Raw genomic sequence first — 20,425 nt, forward strand, 5'->3', positions numbered from 1 at the left:
GAATTTGGCTGTAGAGACATCTTCTGGCTGCTGCATTGAAAATGTGGAGGACAGTGATGGTTGGAGTAGAGAAGGCTGAAAACTGAAGGACAGCAAGGGGCACCGTAGTCTGAAGACAGCTGATGATTGGGATGCTAGCAAGAGAGAGAATGGGGTCATTGATGAACTGCAGAAAACAGAATGTCATTTTCCAATTCGAGAAGACTATAGGAGCACATAGGTAGAAGGGGATGTCAACACACCCATTTCAACTTTTCACCCAAGATGTCTTTCAACCATCCAGTCTGGGATGGTGAGCAGGTGGCTGAAAGGGAGCCTGTTTAGGAACAGGCTGAGGCTGGATGTGAGCAGGCATATGTTTAGGGAAGGAGTAAATCATACTTTGGTTTCAATAACACAAAGAGATATTTTTTTTAATCCTTGTTCCATTAAAACTGAATATAGCAGGAGAAACTGAGTTGCCTGCATTCCATTGTGATTTTACACAAATTTGGACATCCAGAGGAATCTTTTTTGGCTCAACCCCAGGTGCCTTGCTTAATGAACTTAAGACGGCTGTGCTTAGAGAACATGCCTCTCATGGTAGGCGCTGGGAAACAATTTGTTGTAGCTACTTGGTGTGGAGTTTATAAAACATACTCATTTGTAACATAAGAACTAGAAAACTGTGTGTTGCCAGGGCAGAACACATGCACACTGTGTGTATATGTAAACAACTCCTAATGTCAGGAATCATGTCCGGGGCTGGATGTTTTCAAAGAGTTACTAGTTTAAAAATAAACATTTTTGAAAAGCTCAGTTCACCATAGGTTCACTCTCTCTCAGAAGCCCTCCCTTAATTACAAAAATCTTCCTAAGCTATTTCCTTTGGTGTGCAAAAAGGTGTGTAATTAAACCATCAGTATAATACCTATCTTCATGTAAAACCCACACTGATGAACTTTAACTGCTGAATTAAAAACTCCTATTACATGACCATTAAATATTATGAATAAAGCAAGTTAGAGTAGAACTTGATTAATTTTTATGCACTATGGATTGTATCTAGAAGAAAGTGGAATGTGGTTGGTCTTCTCCTGAGCAACCCCTTTAACTCAGAGAAAGTGTATCCTAGGTTGGTGTCAGGTAAAGGGATCCAGCTTTACAATGGGCACCTGACCATCATGGTGTTTCTTTCTGTCCATGCCAAAACCTAAGACCACATCCAGTTAATGATAATCAGCCCTTTTGGCAGCAGAGACAAAGGAAATAGAAGAGGGAGTGAGCAGAAAAATATATAACCTGGATATAGTTTCCAAAGACAACAATGTTCTTGATCAATTTTGTATTGTTTTAAGTTTTTGGGTTAATACATCCGAGTTCTGTTTAAGATAGACAATATTTGATTTGGAATTCAGCAGCATTGTCAACTTATTATGCCTCTGAGGATCCTGGGCTCAGCTTCTGTTTTGGAAAGGAGTGGCTGTGAACAGCCCCTCAGAGTCCCCAGCAGAGTCTATTCTCTGCTTGTCTGAGGAGAGAATCAGAAAGGAGGCAAGCTTGACCAGTAGCCGAAGGGATCCCTTGGTGCCAAGAGAGCTGCAGGCTAGATGACTCTATTATATTATATTTATACATATTTATTTATTTAATACATGGGTATATTAGTCCTGGAGGATAGGATATTTACTATGGAACAAGTATGGAGGTCAGAGGACAAATTGGCTCTCTTTTTCCATCATGTGGGTTCCAGAGATCAAACTTGGGTTATCAGACTCAGTGGTAAGCACCTTTACCTTGCTGAGCCATCTTGCCCACCAAATAACTGGGTCTTACAAATAACATGTAGAGTACTCCTGCAAGCATAGATAACGGAGACTCAAAATAAGTATTACAAAATTCTAAAATTGATAAAAACCCAAGCTAGTTTTCTCAAAGTCAACCCAGAGAAAAAGAAAGTCCAGTCCAGAAAGGACCCTAATTAGCAGGGGATACCGTGAGGTCCTAGAGAGAATATTTGAGAAAAATCCTATAGGGATCCTTGAACTCAAAAGTCACACACACACACACACACACACACACACACACACACACACACACACACACAGAGAGAGAGAGAGAGAGAGAGAGAGAGAGAGAGAGAGAGAGAGAGAGAGATTTGTGGATTCCTTTCCAGAGAGCCCCGGAAGTGGATATGAGCCTAGAAACTGAGAGGTAGTAACATATGAGTCTAAAACCCAGATGGACCATTTAGGCTGAGCAATTTCCACTGACCATTAATTCTATCTTCTTCCTTCTCCTCTTCTTCCTCTTCTTCTTCTCCTCTCTAGTCTCTAATAGAAAATCACAACTAAAGAATCCTAATTGTGAAAAACACTAGCATCCACAGTAGGAGCCTAAGCAGACTTCTTGAAAATTTACTTCAACAAGTGGAGAAGAAAGCATGATATCATACCTGCTTGTTCACTTGGTCATTTGTGAGTCAGAATCTCATGTAAAGGGTATCATGTGGAGGCTGTGAGGTTAGCCTGGGATTCCCTATGTATCTTAGGATGATCTTGAACCTCATATCCCTCTGCCTCCACTTCCTGATAACTAGGATTGTAGGTGTACATCACCACCTGGTTTATATGGTGCTGGCACTAGAACCCAAGGCTCTTTGCATACTAGGCAAGCATTCTACAAACTGAGCTACTTCCTCGGCCCCACAGATTCACTTAGTTCCCCATCCTTAAGAACATTCCTGTAAACAAGGTTGGCATTGAACTCACTTTAAGAAAAAAACACGGCACCCATGAGAACATTGAAATTGTCTGCCTTTGCCTCCCAAGTTCCAGGACTAAAGGCCTGTGTCATCATACCTAGACTGCTTTTATTCTTAAGTGTCTTTCTCCCTTGGTTGGGCATTTTTTCCCCCTGAGAATTCCCATCTATCTGGTTTGTTCATTGTTACTTGCTTTATAGATTTCCAATTTTTGTGCAATGATTATTTATTCTATTATTAACATACGGGCTGTCTGAAGCATTTGTCATTACAAGCAAACCTGCTGTGAGCATAGTTTGACATGATTCTAAGCACACATTTGCACATTTCCCCTGGGGTATTGTTTTAGAAACAAACTTTTTAGATCATGGGCAATGTGGTAATTGAACTGTTCCCATGGGTGCCATGCTTTTTTTAAAGTGTTTGTGTCATTGTGAACTCCCTTTGTCAGACCAGCAGAGTTCCCTTGCACTGACATTGTTGGCTTGTTGATTTTTGCCAGACAATTAAATATGTAGTGTCAACCCTTTGAGACTTTAATTTGCCCATTTTTCTACCAGTAGAGAAGCTGAGCATCATTTTATTTATGGGTGTGTCTAGTTCCTTTTCTTATGAAATGATGCTTGATGTCTTCTGTAGATTTTTTTTAACCCTAGATATTTCGTCTAAATTTATGTTGGGTTGCTTTAAGAACACCGAAGTCTCAAAATCCATCTGGAACTGATATTTAAGTATTGCATGAAATAGGGATCCAACTTTATGTTGTTAAAATTGAAACCCAAAATTATCTCAGCACCATTTTATATATAATACCTCCTGTCTTATGCACCATTCCTACTCTCTCAGGGGCCAATATATGTGGGGTTTTCTTCTAGACTCAGTATTCCTCTACAGGATTTTACTTACACATGCCTTTGACACATGGCACACTCTTCATGATCACAGCCTCACAGTAAGTGTTGATGTCTGGCAGAGTCCTCTGCATCTGGTTGTCTTTCAACTGTTATTATAATGCCATTCTTGTTCATACAAATTTTAGGATCATATTGGCAAATTCTCTTCCATTGCCTGAGCCTCCCCAAACAAACGTTTTTCAAAGTTGTATGGAAATGGCATAGTATAGAAAGCTCTGGGGACAATTAATGATTGGATGATGCAGGCTCTGATTTATTTGGTATATTTAAAAGAGCTTTATAACTTTCTATGGACTATAAATCTTAAAGAAGACTTATCCATAAGGGAATCTTTATTTCTCTGCAAATACATACAGTTGTAATTCTTTTTTGAATAAATAGCACCTTTTTCATTTTGTGCATTAGTGATGATTAAAACCATTTATTTCTTGCTTCTAATCTTAAACACAGATTTTTTTTTATCATACATGACTAGCTAGTTTCAAGTTGAAGTTGTTTCTTTAGAGAATTAGGAAATTAGATAACAAATAGGTAATAGAGATGTGATAGATTTCGATCACATGTTTTCAGTACTAACATTTGTAAATTTTGTTAACTCTATTTTTCTTCAATAAATGTTGCAAAGACCAGCTATCCCTTCATTCCTAAAGAATTATTTGATATATATTTACAATATGTTTTTACTCATTAAGATTTGTTTTATTTAGTGTTCACATCTAAGGAGTCCTAAGAGGAAGAGGCTTGTGTTCATTTCATATTCTTTGATCATTATATATAAAAGCAAACCTATACTGGACTTTTAAAATGACTTGTGTAACTTTAATTCCTTCTTCTCCATGCCCCTTTCTCTCCTCTCCCCTGTGCTCATCCTCTCTCTCCTTCCACCTCTCCTGGTTACCATCCCCTCCTCTCTTCCTTCTCTTTATCCTTTCCCCTCACTCTGTCCCCCCTCCCTCGTTCTGCCCTCCCCAAATCCATCCCTCCTTCTGGATAAACCAAATCAGAGAAAGGATGAATGAAGCTTTAGAAGTTTTAGAAGGCCTTAACTATAGAACAGGCCTCTACAGCTTATTATGGAAGTAGGTATGAATGCAATTATCATTATAGTTTCTCCCTTACTTTTCCTTTCATGCCGATGCATTTCTTTTTCCTTCTCCCCTTCTGATACGGCTATGATTTATTTTCTTTAATCTCTGTCATCTTCATGTTTTTTTTTTTAATTGTATATAGGGGTGTGTGTGCACATTCACACTTGTGCTCATGCGTGTGTATGTGTTCTCTATACAGTCTCAGACACATAGAATTCCTCTCCCAAGTGGAGATGATTAGTCATCGTGGAGGTCTGCTCATCTTTGCAGTGTTCTAGTTTCCCTTCTGTTAGCTTTCTCCACTCCCCGGCATGGTATCATTGGCTATTCTTATTTTTATTATGCTGGTTCCCTGTATCCTCATTTCCTTGTTCTGTTTGTCTTCTAAATGTCACTTTAAGCAGTTTTATTTGCAATTGATGAAGCAAATGTAATTGCACACTTAAAGTGTAAACTTTGATATTATTTTATAAATGTAAACACATTCAAAAGCCACCACAACAGTCCAAATAAACATGCCTCCCACAGCAAACTTAGCTTCCACGTGTCCCCTTGTAACTAACCCTTCCCCTCATGTATTCCAGTGTCCTGGTTCTCAAGTAACCTCTGAACTATTTTCTGTTGCTATAAATAAGTTTTTATTTCATTTAGTTTTATGTTAACAGAGTAACCGTGTGTATTTTTTTAAGCATGATATACCTCAGTGTCATCATTTGGAGATTCATCACACTGTTGTATCAAGCACAGGTCTTGCATCAGTATCTGTTTCTCTTTATTGGTGAGGACCATCCCATATGGATAGAACAGCTTGTTTTTTCACAGACAGAAAGGCTATGATGTGCCATGTACAAGTCTTTGTATTGGCATATGCACTCCTTCTTGGAGTTACTACCTATGAGTCATTGGCTTCCTAAGTGGAAGGTATGAGTATTTAAATTTCTTTTTTTTTTTTTTAAGTAACTGAAGTTTATTCTCAGTTTTGGGATTTCAAAGTCTGAAGTTACTGGTGAGTATTTAAATTTCTTATTAAAAGAAAGCAAATAGGCCAGGTGGTAGTGGCACATGTCTTTAATCCCAGAACTCAGGAGAGAGAGACAGGTGGATCTCTGTGAGTTCAAGGCCAGCCTGGTCTACAAAGTGAGCTCCAGGACAGTCTCCAAAGCTACACAGAGAAACCGTGTCTCAAAAAACAACCCCCCCCCAAGAAAGAAAGAAAACAAACAAACAAAACTGTTGTTAGCATGTGCCAGTTGAACACATGAACGGGGCTCTGTATAAGATTTGCATACATGCATGTAACATACCCTGATCAGATTTGGCTTCCTTCTCTTCTTCTCCACTGCTCATATATACTCCCCAGTCTCTAGAAATCACTATTGTACTTACATATTGACATTTATTAGCTTCTATATATGAAAAAGATGTGATACCTATCTTTCTGTCCTTCACTAGTTTCATTTAACACCCAGCTCCATCCATTTGGCTACAGAGGAGGATATCTTTCTTTATAAGTGGATGTATACCCGTGTGTGTGTGTGTGTGTGTGTGTGTGTGTGTGTGTGTGTGTGTGTGTGTGTCTGTGTATGACTGTGTCTATGTGTATATATCTGTGTGTCTGTCTCTGTGTGTCTCTGTTTGTCTGTCTGTGTATATATATCTGTATGTATGTGTCTGTGTGTGTGTGTCTGTATGTGTATGTCTGTGTGTGTCTGTGTGTTTGTGTGTCTGTGTGTGTCTGTGTGTGTCCATTCATCTGTTGATAGCTATTGCCCCTAGTACTCTACAGACATGGAAATGCAGGTATCTTTTGTTAAGCTGACCTCATTTACTTTGGATTTTATACCCAGGAATGGGAAAGCTGGATCATATGACAAGTCTACTTTTAGTTTTCTGAGGACATTCCATATTGTCATCTGTGACATGCACTGCTTGCATCCCCACAAATAGTAAGAGTTCTTTTTTTTCTTGCATCCTTTAGAGTGTTTATTAGCTTTCTTTTCTTTCTTTTTCTTTTTTCTTTTTTGTTTGTTTAAATGAGTCGTCCTTCTGACAGGGTAAGATGGAATCTTACTGTGGTTTTGATTTTGCATTTCCCTGATGACTCACAACATTGAGCATTTTTTACATACCTATCTATGTTGGTCATTTGTATTTCTTTTGGGAAGTGTTACTGAGGTCATTTGCTCATTTTTAAAAGACTACATTGTGTTAGTTTCTTGATGGTAAGGTTTTAGAGTTGTTTATATATCCCAGATATGAATTCTTTGCCAAATGGATACTTTGCAAACAGTGTCTCCTATCTTATAGACTATCTCTTCTCTCTGTTCATTGTTTGCTTTGTAGAAGCTTCTGAGTTTGATGACATTATTGTTTTGTTTTGTTTTCTTTTGTTGCTTTTGTTTCCCATGATTTGGAGATCCTATCCAGAAAATTATACTAGTATTTATAAGGATGTCTGTCTGTCTGTCTTTTTGTGTTGTTTCTCACAAGATAGGGTTTCACTATGTAGCCCAGGGTGACCCGGGTCTCGCTATGTAGACCAAGCTGGCCTCAAGCTCACAGGGATTAGTCTACCTCTGACTTTGAGTAGTGAGATCAAGGGCAACTCCTGCCTAAGTGTTTCTTGTAGCAGGTTCAGAGTTTCTAATCTTACATTTCAGATGTTGATCCATTTTGAGATGATGTTTATACAAGAGGAGAGATAGAAGTCCAAGAATGATATCTGGAAATTGTCCTTTCTCCAAGGTATGTTTTTGATACTTTTGTTAAAAACCAGTTAACTGCAAAATTGTGTTTATTTCTGGTTTTGGTAATTTCTGTTTTGTTTTGTTGGCCTTTCTGTCTGTTATTAGGCTACTGAGTTCTTGTAGGCCTGTTATGTGTTTTGAAATCAGGTATTATCATACCTGAAGTGGGTCAGGATTGCTTTGGCTATTTGAGTTTTTTCTTTTTCTTTTTCTTTAACACTTTCCTGTGTACTTTAGGATTGTTCTAATTCTGTGAAGAATGTTATTGTCATTTTGATAGGCCCACCATGGGGCCTTGGTACCAGAACTAATTGAAACAAGACCCCAAACTCTACTTAGAGACTTCCAAAGAGTCAGTACTCTTCCACCTACAGGACCCTGTTTTTTCTACCTGCTAGCCTTTTGGCCACCACACCCACCAAGCTGATGTGAGAATGGTTGTAGTCTGAACTTAGAGTTCCACCCAGAACTTCAGCTTGGAATCCAACCCTAAGTCTGACCTAGAAATTCAGGAAGGGACTCCAAAACCCAGCCCACCAATCTGCTTGACTCTCAGCCGCCTGTCCCCAAAGCTGGGACATCAGATAAGCTAACCAAGAATCCTAGTTAGAAACAACTAAAGCCAGTCCCTTCCCTACCTGTCTTCTCATCTATTGGCAAACCTATCTATTGTGTTGATCTGGGGCCACTTGGAGTTTGAACTCAAACACACAGTGTGGTCCCAAGACTGAAAACCAAGCATCAATCAGCTGATCCACAACCTGACAGATTTGGATAAGAACAAACAAAGACTCAAACATCACCCAACAAAGGAAAGGCCAGATATCCAAGAAACACCACAACGTGCTTGATCCAGATACCTAGATCTGCTCACAAAAATACAAATATGAACAACTAAGACAATATGCCTCCTCCAGAAACCAGCACCCCACTCTACTACTCCCTGAGAAGAGAAACTTAGCTGATACACAAGACAGGGTCTTCAACATAGCAATTACAAATATGTCTGTGGAACTTAAAAGGGATATGAATAAATAACTCAGTGGAGAGCACAAAAACACAGAGCCAAATGAAATAGTGAAAATAATGTAAGATACGAAAATAGAATTTAATTTAAAAATAGGGTGCTAAAGAGAAGCAAACCAAAAATTAAAGTCAAAACTAAAAGCTCAGGAAGTCAAACAAAGAGCTCAAAAGAATGCCACACCCACAAATTGGATGAAGTGAAAAAAGAGCTAGGTGTACCTTTAAAAATTTTATTTTATTTAACGTATATGGGTCTCCTGGTTGCATGACTGTCTGTGCACCAAGTGCATGCAGTGCCATGGAGTTCAGAAGGTGGTTTCAGATCTTCTGGAACTGGAGTTGCAGACAGTTGTGAGCTGATATGTAGATTCTGAGAATTGAACCCAGGTCCTCTGGAAGAGTAGTCAGTGCTCTTAACAACTCAGCCATCCCTGTGTTCACTTTAGTAGACGTGTTTCCTCCAGCCAAAGAACACGAAGCCTCTTTCCATCACAAATTTAGCTTGTCTAACAGCACTTTGTCATTTGTTTAATAAAAACTGTCTTTATTGATACTTCGGGAATTTCTCAGTCCCCCCATATCCACCCTTCACCCTTGCAGCATCCCCCCAAAAAGAAAATTAAAACCAAACCATACCAATAAACACTCTTCAGTCTTCCACCTATCCTACCTCTCCAACACATCTTAGTTCATCCTGGTGGCCTTGGGAGCCACAGGGTGTCACACAGTACATTCTTTTGTCCAATCAGCCCTACTTGCAAGTAAGTGTTCTTTGCAATGAGTCATTGGGCTGTTTCAGCGTCATCACTAACCCCCCCCCCCCAAACTCCTCTCAGATATCCCAGGCTTCTGGAGTCATGGAGATTCCGTGGGTATCATTCCACAGGACCAGCAGATCCACATCCTCCAGCAGATCACAGATGGGGTAAATGTTAGAATGGGCTGAACTAAGGCCCCCAATGTAGGCCTGGGTGGCAGCTGAGCTGGTCAGTTGGGACACTGCCTCAGATGAGGGGTGGAGCCTACTCTCCTGTGCCCATGCCATCAGGGACAGTTCTCCCACACCTGTGTCAGAGGTGGGGCCATTTCTCCCAAGTGGGGAGGCAGTTCTCCCATGCTCAGGACATTGGGGTCAGCTCTCCTGTGAGGATCAGGGCCAGCTCTCTTGCTTCAGCATTCAGCAAGGGGCGGAGCCAACTTTCTCAACTCAGCCCTCAGTTTTCATCACACAGGGTTCTTATGGCCCTCTGTGGTAACATGGACCCTCCCCGACCCCGCGGCGCCTGAAAGATCGGGATTAAAGGTGTTTGTTCCCACATCAAAGTCCCAGTTAGAAGTAGATCTTCCTACTTCAGATTAAGCAAAAATATTTCCCAAGTGTGCCCTTCATTTCTGGGTTTTTAGTTCATTTCAGATGTAGTCACGATGACAACCATGAACAGCCATCACAGTGGTTGTAGCCAAGAGGACTGTTCTCATGGTTTCTTTCTAAGAAAAGCTAGTCATTATTGATATTCAGACAATGAACTGATTCTCATGCTTTCATTTTGTAGACTGTTACCACACTGAATTTCTTTAATGAGTCCAATAGTCTTTTGAAGAAGAAGAAGTTTGTTTGTTCTGCACACAGAATCTTTTATTGTTGTTGTTTTGGGTTTTTTGTTTTGTTTTGTTTTTCGTTTTTTTTTTCAAGACAGTACTGACCGACCAGGCTGCCCTCAAACTCAGAAATTTGCCTGCCTCTGCCTTCTGAATGCTAGGTTTAAAGACATGGCCACCACTGCCTGACAACACATAGAATCTTAACATCTCCAAACATCCAAAATATATAAAGAACACTCAATATTCAATAGCAAGGAGATATGCAGCCCAAGTAAACACAAGCTGAAGGTTTGGATTCTTCACTAAAAAGATATACAAATGGTCAACAGCACAAGGTAGGATGCTGATATTGCTCATAGAGAAATTCACACTAGGATCTATATACTCTCAGAATGGGATGCTAGTTTACAAGTTAAAAGACTCATCATATCAAATGTTTGTTACGGTGTAGAACTCAGGCATTGCAACACAATACAATGCAACATAACACAATTCAATATAATACATGTTGAGATTTTTATACATACAATACTTCTAGGAATCTAAAACACAAACTATCAAAATCACTTTGGAAAAATGTTTTGTAAGTTTCTTTTATAGTATAAATGTCACAGTGGGCTCTATTATTTCCCCTTGCCTACTCCCTAAGGCCAAACATTGACAATCATTCTCCTAGCATTTTCATTCAGATGCACAGTACATAACTGCTGGTGGTGGTAGTCCTGATGTGCGGTGCACACTGGAGCCTCACACTCTTGTCTAATCTCAGCTTCCTGCACAGTCATCCTTTCTGTATCCCTCTTTCACACCTTCTCCCCACCCTTTGGTAACACCCTTTGTATTCTTAGCTTCCATGCTATCTATTTTGTCATGTTCCACATACATAAAATCTGTCCTTTGCATCTAAGATTTAAAACTTGGCATGCAAGTGTTGTGACGTGCAGGTGTTTTCTTCCAGTCCATGGTGAGTGTTTCTTTTCCTGGCTGTAACAGTGCCTTTCAGAGAGCAGAAGTCTTTGTTTTAATGAAGTCATATCCATCACTCATTTTGATGTTTGTTGTTTTAATGTTATGCGCAGTAAAACATCTCTGTTTAACCCAGTCTCATACAGATTTTTTTTTTACCATATTTTCTTCTCCTTTTATTGTTTAAAGCTTTATGTTTTGAATGAGGGTGCATTGTACATTAATCTTTATATAAAGTATAGATAGCAGTGATTTTATCCACGAGTATCTCATTTCTCTGTACAGTCCTTTGAAGAGGTTATCTTTTCTGCACTGAATTGTTTTCACATTAAGAACAATACTACTTGCCTGCCTTTATGCCCTCATCATACTTTCTGGCTAACAGGCCAGTTACAACTCTTAAAAACAAGTGGTGCTTGTATGAGGTTATAGTTCAAGGGTAGACTACTCGCCTACTGTGCATGATCCTGGGTTCAATGACCAGCAGAAAGAAAGGGAGGAGGGAGATGGAAGTTTGGTCCCAGAATTATAATTGGGTGAATGTTGACTCTTTATATTAAATTTGAGAATTTTCTGGTTGTGGTGGCCCACATGTTTAAAGCCAGCACTCAGGAAGTAGAGGCAGGAGGATTTCTATGAGTTTAAGGGCAGACAGGGCTACATAGTAAGGCAGTGTCTCAAAAACATTTTTTTGAGAGAATTTACACATCCCCAAGATTAAAGTGTTCCAAACAACGCATGTTCACTGACTCTTCTTTGCATCCTTCCAGAAGATTTGTGTTGTTTCTACATCGTATTAATTCTGCATTGTTTTGTTATGTATGTCCCTAGGTATAGCATACTTTCATAATGTCAATAGTATCATTTTAAGTCTTTTATTGTTTTTCTATCTCCCTCTCCTTTGACTACTGTAACTATGACACTAACAGCCACATATTTTCTGTACTTCTGTTTCTGTCTTCTTTGACTTAGTATAATATTTTCAAGGTGCATTTCTGTTGTAGCATTTAAATTCCTGATGGATTTTAAATATTAATCTAATAGTACTAGGATAGACCTTCTTTGTGCTGATGGATTATTATTTTCATGTATTCCTCAGTTCAGCCTGCTAAGGTTTTGTCCAGAAGTTTTTGGCATGCATGTTCATAAGCAGATTTCATCTTTGTTTCTTTAAGGTTGGGGTCTTGTACTTTATCTTTAATTTATACATGCATGTTTGTGTGGGAATTTATGCATATGAGTGCAGGTACCCTGGGAGGCCAGGAATGTTGGATCCTCTAGAGATGGGGTTATACGCACTTTTAAGCTGTTGGACATGGAAGCTGGGAATGGAACTCAGGTCCTATACAAGAGTAACAAGTGCTCTCAACTGATGAGCCTTCTCCCCAGCCCCCACGTATCTAGGTTTTTATGTGGGTTCTGGGGATCATTCTCAGAGCCTTGTGCCTGTAAGGCAATAACTACCTAAATGAGATCTCTCCTCGGTGACTTTTGTGGCTTCCTGATTAATTATTAATAGTAGTGTGGAGTATTATTGTTTGACCATGGTAACATGCTTTGCTCTGAAGTGCTTATATAGCCACCTTAGCTTTCTTTGGTTATGAATAAATGAAATAAGTCTTTCCTTGCTTTTTAAGCCCATTAGTGGTTCCATATTTAAGCTGCCTTTCTTGTAAGGACCAGTCAGTAGGCATAGTCTTTGTTTTCTAACTTCATAGTCTCCCCGTTTTCAGCTGTGATATTTATGCTATGTACGTTTAAAACAACCATGGACTGAAATTATACTTGTTTTATTATTCTATTTTTCTGCCTTCATTTGCGTTGAGCATATTGGTGCTAGGCTAGAATGGTGGCTGGATGGGTAAATGTGGTTGTACAAAGCTTGATGACTTTGATCCATGGAATCACATGGTGGAAGGAGAGGGAAGATCCTGCCAGTTTTTCCCTAACCACAACATGCATGCCATGGCATGTGTACACTATACCCCTCCAGTACAAGAGTGAATGTAAAATCATAGTGCTGATTTAGATGCTGAGATGGTAGTGCTTTGTAGTGTTTTACGGATGTTGTCCCATTGTCTTTTCACTTCCGTTGTTTGTGAGACAAATCTGCTGTCATTCTTCCCTTCATTTTCCTACAAAATTTGTGTGTTTCACCTGCTGCTTTAAGATGGTTGTTTCCGACACTGGTTTTGATTATGATAAGAGCTTGATAAGAGCTGAGGTTCATTGAACTTCTTAGAGTAGGAATACATCATAGCAAACAAGGATGTGCTGGTGATTTCAAGGATTTCTTTTTTTTATGCCTAGTGCATTACTTTGGAGACTCCCTTTTCTTGAGTACTTCATTACTCCTGGCTCCTGATTCCTTTATTATCCACATTCTCCCTCTCTCATGTACTTCTTCTTTGCATTCTCTACTCCCTGTTACACATTTGAGGAATACTTAACACCGTCTCTTCAGGTTTCAGAAGCTTTCTTCTATGGTGTATAAGCTGGTGAATTTTTTCACCTTAGCCATAGTTTACATATGTAGACTTCACTCTGAGTCTTGTTTTACATACTCTCTATATCAACTTTTTCTAGCATGTAAAACAGAGCATGTAAAACCCGTTTTTAATATTTCACAGATATTGTGTGTGTGTGTGTGTGTGTGTGTGTGTGTGTGTGTGTGTGTGTGTATCAGAGTGCATGTGCAAAGGTCATAGGACAACTTACATGAGTTGGTTCTCCCTTTCCACCATGTGTGTTCTGGGGGGATTTAATACACTTTGTCAAGCTTAGTGGGAAGCACTCTGTTGTTTTTGTTTGTATTGTTTTGGAGCCTGTTCTGGAACTTGCTCTGTAGACCAGGCTGGCCTCAAACTCACAGAGATCCACCTGCCTCTGCCTCCCTAGTGCTGGGATTAAAGGCATGCACCACCAATGCCCATTAGTGGGAAGCACTCTTACTTACTGAGCCATCTAACCAGTCATTAGCATCAGCATCATTCGTAGTAGTATCATTATTATTACTGAGACAATATTTTCTTATGTAGACCAGGTTGGTTTTGAGCTCACCTTGTGGCTGGATGCAGCAAAGTCTTCAACTTCATGAATTATTTGGTTATGCCTCTTTATTTGCCACTCATTGCTGTGAGATGAACAACTCAGCATTTTTAGTAGCATCCACTTATATTGTATTTATTTCTTTAGTTTCTAAGTACTTTAATTTTTTATTATGATTGCATTTGAGTCAGAGTCATGGTTTTCTAGACTAGTCATCATGTAAGAAACTGTAATATTTTGTTTTTGTTTTTATGTGATTTGCAGTGCTGAAGACTAAAGTTGGGATCATTTATACATGTTAGGCAAAAGTTGTACTATTGAGCCATAGTCCAGGCTCAGAAAATGTAATTTTTGACATTTATTCTTGTATATTCTAAGGCTTATTCTTTCAAATTTGTACCTACATTGAAGAATGTTTCACATATGCTAAAAATAGTGCTTTTATCTGATATATATATTTTACCTTTCTTATAAATTTATTTCATGGAGTTAGCATACAGATAATTTATTCAAATGTTTCTTATTTATAGTGACTGTTTCCTCATTTAGCACATGAAGAGTGTAATACTTTTCATCCATGGTATTTACTTATGTCTTTCTCATAAACCTATGTTGCAATTTGCACCTTACTATTTATATTTATATACTCTTTATCTCTTATTCTTCTGCGAGGTTTCTAACTTTCATCTGTCCACTAAGAATTTTTATACAGTTCTTCCTGATTTTCGTACTAAAATGGTTGTACTGTTTTATTTCGAGTCATATTTTCTTATTATTTCCAAACTTTGTATACTTTTGTTTGCATGCTTCTTATTTAAAAATGCATATTGACAAAACTTTCTCATTTTTAAACCCAATTAAGAGCCTCTGTCTTTTCATTTTTAAATTTAGCTTGTTTATATTTACTATAAAACTACCATATTAAGACTTAATCTTTGCCTGGCAGTGTTGGCACACACCCTTAATCCCAGCACTCAGGAGGAAGAGGCAGGTGGAGCTCTGTGAGTTTGAGTCTGGCCTGGTCTACAGAGTGAGTTCTAGGAAAGCCAGAGCTACACAGAGAAATCCTGTCTTGGAAAACAAAACCAACAGAAAAGACTTGATCTTGCTCTCATGTTTCCTCTTCTTTGCATCATTTTTGTCCTATACTGCCCTTGTTTCATTAAAATCTACTTATGTCAGCAAACTTCTATAAATTCCTTCTGTATAAAAAACTGTATAAAAAACTGTATATTGTCCTAAATATTAAAGCTACTTCCACCTGTTCTTTCTCCTTGCATCTCTCAGATTTAAGTCCATCCTTCCACACTTACACTAATACCAGGATTTTTTTTCTTGTTTATTAAGACTGTATATTATTTTGGTTCCTTCTTTTGTATACAAAATATAGTTGCCTCCTGTTAATTCTGATTGTCTTTAGGACTGGTTTTCCTTTTCATTACAGTGTATACCCTGTGTTCTTTAGAAGGTCTCTGGAAGTTTTTGTGTTAAAAACCTTTCATACTGATGTTACACGGACATGTTAGCTATTCGTCTTTCATAAACATCCTACTCTAGAAATGTTGTTGTCCTCTCAGACATTATTTTTCCCTATGATATTTGCTAAGTTGAGTTGTGAAGTGGATTCTGGGAAGAAGACATTGCCCAGCGGGGCTTGGGATGGGGTTCAGTGCTTGGCCTCCTAACATTATAGTGGACCTGCTAGTGGTCTCCCATGCACTGAATCTCAGCACTAAGGCAGAGGTAGGGAGATATCAGTTATTTGGGAGTTACAGGAGTCTATATATCAAATTCCAGGCTAGCTAGGGCTACATAGTGAAACTCTATCTTGGGGGGACAGAGTTAACAAAAAAACCTCTACCACCACTCATCCCTCTCCTCACTCAAAACACTGTTAGTTAGGGCTTCTATTGCTGTGAAGAGACATGATGTGGTAGTTCAAATGTAATTGGTCTTCATTGTTTCATAGGGGTGGCACTATTAGGAGGTGTGGATTTGTTGGAGTGGGTATGGCCTTGTTGGAGGAATTACGTTACTGTGGGGGTGGACTTTGAGGTTTCCTATTCTCAGGATAAGTGTCCCAATGTCCCAGTCAACTTGCTGTTGACTCCAAGATGTAGGAATCTCAGCAACTACTCCAGCACCACATCTGCCCATATACTCACCGTGCTCCCCACAATGATGATAATGGATTGAACCTCTGAAACTGTAAGTGAGTTACCCAATTAAATGTTTTCCTTGTAGGAGTTATTATGGTCATGGTGCCTCTTTACAGAAATAAAAACACTAACCAGGAAACATGACCTTAGCAACTCTTGCAACGTTGAATGGGAACTGGCTTATATTTTCAGAACTTTAGTCTATCATCATCATGGCAGGACATGGTGGTCTGCAGGCAGACATGGTTCTGGAGAAGGAACTGAGGGTTCTACATCTTGATATGCAGGCAGCAAGAAGTGAACTGTGTTCCACACTGGATGTAACTTGAGCATTAGAGACCTCAAAGCCCAATCCCCACAAAGACACTCTTCCTCCAACAAGGCCACACCTACTCTAATGAAGCCACATCTTCTAATAGTACCATCCCTAAGGGGGCGCTGTTGCCCTCAGTGGTCATTCCATGGCACTGGTGCTCTAAATGGTCTGTACTTTCACCAATAGCCTTTCCTGTGCCCTCTGCATGGTACCAAGTCTCAATTTCTCTGTGTGATCCTTTCATCCTGTGGCTTCAACTGCTACTGAGGTTGCATCTTCACCAGTGGTCTCTTCTGACCACTCACAGTGTCAAGTCTCAGCTGCTCTCCATGACCCCTTCTGTCTTTAACTCTAAAGGCAGAACCACATGGCCAAAGCTGTCAAGTTCTGCTGCTTGCTGAGGCTGAAATATGGCCCCCTTGTTCAAGTATACCTTTACCAGGGTAGTTAGTAGTTTGAATGTATTTGACCCCCATAATCACATAGGGAGTGGCACTATTTGGCTTTGCTGGACTGGGTATGGCCTTGTTAGAAGAAGTGTGTCACTGTGGGAGCATGTTTTGAGGTTTCTTATGCTCAGGATACTGCCCAGTATGTTAGTTCGACTTCCTGTGCCTATAAGATGTAGGATGCTCAGCTCCTCCAGCACCACATCTGTCTGCATGCTCCCTGCCATGATGGTAATATACTAAATCTCTGAAACTGTAATGAGCCCCCTCAATTGAATGTTTTCCTTATAACAGTTGCCATGGCCATGGTGTCTCCTCATAATAATAAAAACCTCACTAAGACAAATAGCTTTCTGTTTTTGATGGTTGCCTTCACTGCCTAAGCTTGGCTGCCCTTAAACTTTCTCTGTAGACCAGGCTGACCTTAAACTCAGAGGTCCATCGGCCTCTGCCTCAGGGATGCTGGGATTAAAGGTGTGCTCCAACACACCTGACTTTAAGGGTTCTTTCTTTTTTTCCTTCCTTTCTCTTTCTTTCTCTCTCTCTTTCTTTCTTTCTTTCTTTCTCTCTCTTTCTTTCTCTTTCTTTCTTTCTTTCTTTCTTTCTTTCTTTCTTTCTTTCTTTCCTTCTCCCTTCCTTCCTTCCTTTCTTTAATTCCTCTTCACAAGATGGAAATTAGTCTGGATGAGATCTTGCCCTGAGGTCATCACTCTCTGTATTCCATTTCTTAATCTGTTTATCTCCTTGAACAGAGAAGTTAGCTCCATTTTACTTCCTAGTGCTTCTTTTCTCCTTAAATTGTACATTTTGTATTTTCCTTACTCAGGTTGCTCCTTTTCATTATATACCTTTATAAGTTTAAACACCAGTAACCACCTAAAATTGTGTACAACAAAACAGTTACTAAGAATTACAGTAACAATATCCAATCCATTTGCGTTTGACAAATTCAGAGAAAACAGGAAAGTTCTTTAACAAGACTGTTTTGAGATTTTTTTTCTCTGCCAATGGAAAAGGAATCCAATCTCTTTGCTTTAGCCTCAGGCAGAATCTTCATACAAGGGCAAAAGGCATCCACTTTCTTCACCAAAATATCACAACAATGATCTCTAGGCAACATACTAAAATTATACTCCTCTGAAACTTCTTGAGCCCTCACAGTTCAAATCATTCTCAGCATCAATTGTCTTCCATGCTTCTATTAGTATGGCCCATTTAGCAGTGCTTAAAGCATTCCACTGTTTTCCTAATACAAAGTATCAGTGTTCAAATCCTCCAACCAGAAACATGGTAGCCCTATCACTGGTACCAACTTTTGTTTTAGTTAGGGTTTCTATTTCTGTGAACAGGCACCATAACTATGGCAGCTCTTAGAAAGGAAAATATTTAATTGAGTGGCTTACAATTTCCATAGGTTTAGTCCATTATCGTTATGGCAGGACATGGTGGCATATAGGCAGACATGGCACTAAAGAAGGAGCTGAGAGTAGAGAAAGAGCTGCATCTTGATCCACAGGTGACAGGAAGTAAACTGAGACACTAGGCAGTACCTTGAGCATAGGAGACCAAAAAGCCCATTCCCACTGTGACACACTTCCCCCAACAAGACCATACCTACTCCAATAAAGCCACACCCCCTTACTAGTGCCTCTCATATGAGCTTATTGGGGCTAATCACATTCAAAATACCACATCATCTGTGTCACAGTAATACCCCACTATTCTGCTACCAATTCTGCCTCAGTTGGCTTCTATTGTCATGATGAAACATCATGACTAAAAGCAACTTGGGGAGGAAACGGTTTATTTCACTCACACTTCCACTGTCTTTTAGTTCTGTAGGTTTTTGATGTTTCTTATGCCTCCTGGTTTGTAGGTTACTTTCCCAAGGATTAGCACATCTAAAACAGTGGTTCTCAGCCTTCCTAATGCTGTGACCCTGTAAAATAGTTTCTCATGTTGTGGTGACCCCCCACCAACCACAAATTTATTTTGGTTGCTACTTGATAACTGTAATTTTGCTAATGTTATGAGTTGTAAAGTAAATATCTGGTATGCAGATGGTTTTAGGTGACCCCTGTGAAGGGATGGATTTGATTTCCAAAGGGGTACTGAACCTTTTAGGAGTGCATCACGGTGGGAAATCACCAAGTTGGATGGAGTACTATGTAGAATCCAGAATTACAAAAAACAAGCACTGACCTATGTTTTGCCTTGTCCAGTTCCTGCAACTTTCAACTGCCTTTTCTGTTGGCCTCTTGAGGCTCAGCACCAACTCACAATCCATCAGTGTTGACATGTCAGACGCAGCCTCTCTGCAAACCCAGTCCTCGAGTGCAATAACCCAAGTGGCATCTATGCCATTGGGCTAAATGCTGCCAATAAGCCCATCCATAAAATCAGCCCATTCATAAAAGCTTGGAAATTTCACTTTTCAGGTCAGGCTATCACCGGTGAGAAGGAAGTCTGTGGTTTCCACCCAAGTCTCCTGACCTATCAGGACTGAATTCATGCAGCGGAAACAGAACTGTGCTTCTGTGAACTACACAAGTGACTTCCATGTATAATATTTGCTTTGGGCCTGAGGATACAGTGAGGGTTGGAAAGTGAAAGATCCAATAAATCACATTCTTGTGTTTTCCCTGGCTCAGGTGCATCAGAGAGGCCTTTTTGCACTGCTGAAGTTCTCCCCATGTGACATACGCCTCTTAATGGATAGGAAGGGATGTTGTGCTTTCTGTGATTCACAATTTACAGGAAAGTGTGGGAGGCAGGAAGGGTCATTTCCCATCATTAGTGTGAGTCCATGCAATGAATACCCAGGTTCACTTGAAGTAATGAGCAGAGAGCAAGCCTCCGATCTTGCTCACTGGCTTCTCTTCGTAAGAGGAAAGGTGGTGTCCTTCGGAAATGTCTTCCCATGGGTACGACCTCCTCTCTGGGCAGGGTTACTGTATTAAACCAATACAGTCTGTTTTATGGGCATTCTAGTCTCACCTGTTAACAAGGCAGCTGCCGTGTTCTTTGACTCTTTTCAGGATGAAGCAAGCCCCAAGTTCAAACTTAGGGGAAGGAGATAGCCGTTTGGGCCTCTTGTCCTCAGGAAATCATAAAACCTGTTACAAGTATGAAATTTATATTTCCCCCCCCCCTCTCTCTCTCTCTCTCTTTCTCTCTCCTTCCTTAGTTGGGTCCAAAACCTAGAGAAGTCATTTCTATTTTTCAGACTACAGTATATAAAATGATCATAAGGCTACTGCATGGCAGTAATTAGCAGACAAAACTGTGAAATTAGATGTGTGATGGTTTCACACATCTTTCATATCAGCCCTCAGGAGGCAGAGGCAGAGCTCTGTGGGTTCGAGGC

The 20,425-nt window shown here is 39.7% G+C and overlaps 1 long non-coding RNA gene across 1 annotated transcript; it reads left to right on the plus strand.

Annotated features, from left to right (window-relative positions):
• The first annotated feature begins 7,233 nt into the window (after positions 1-7,233).
• LOC103160634 lies at positions 7,234-19,703 on the plus strand. Its single transcript, XR_004771180.1, has 2 exons — positions 7,234-7,490; positions 19,497-19,703. It is a non-coding gene; the product is annotated as an uncharacterized LOC103160634 (long non-coding RNA).
• Positions 19,704-20,425: the final 722 nt, after the last annotated feature.

The sequence above is a fragment of the Cricetulus griseus genome, chromosome 8 (assembly GCF_003668045.3).
Source record: "Cricetulus griseus strain 17A/GY chromosome 8, alternate assembly CriGri-PICRH-1.0, whole genome shotgun sequence".
Taxonomy (NCBI): Eukaryota; Metazoa; Chordata; class Mammalia; order Rodentia; family Cricetidae; genus Cricetulus; species Cricetulus griseus.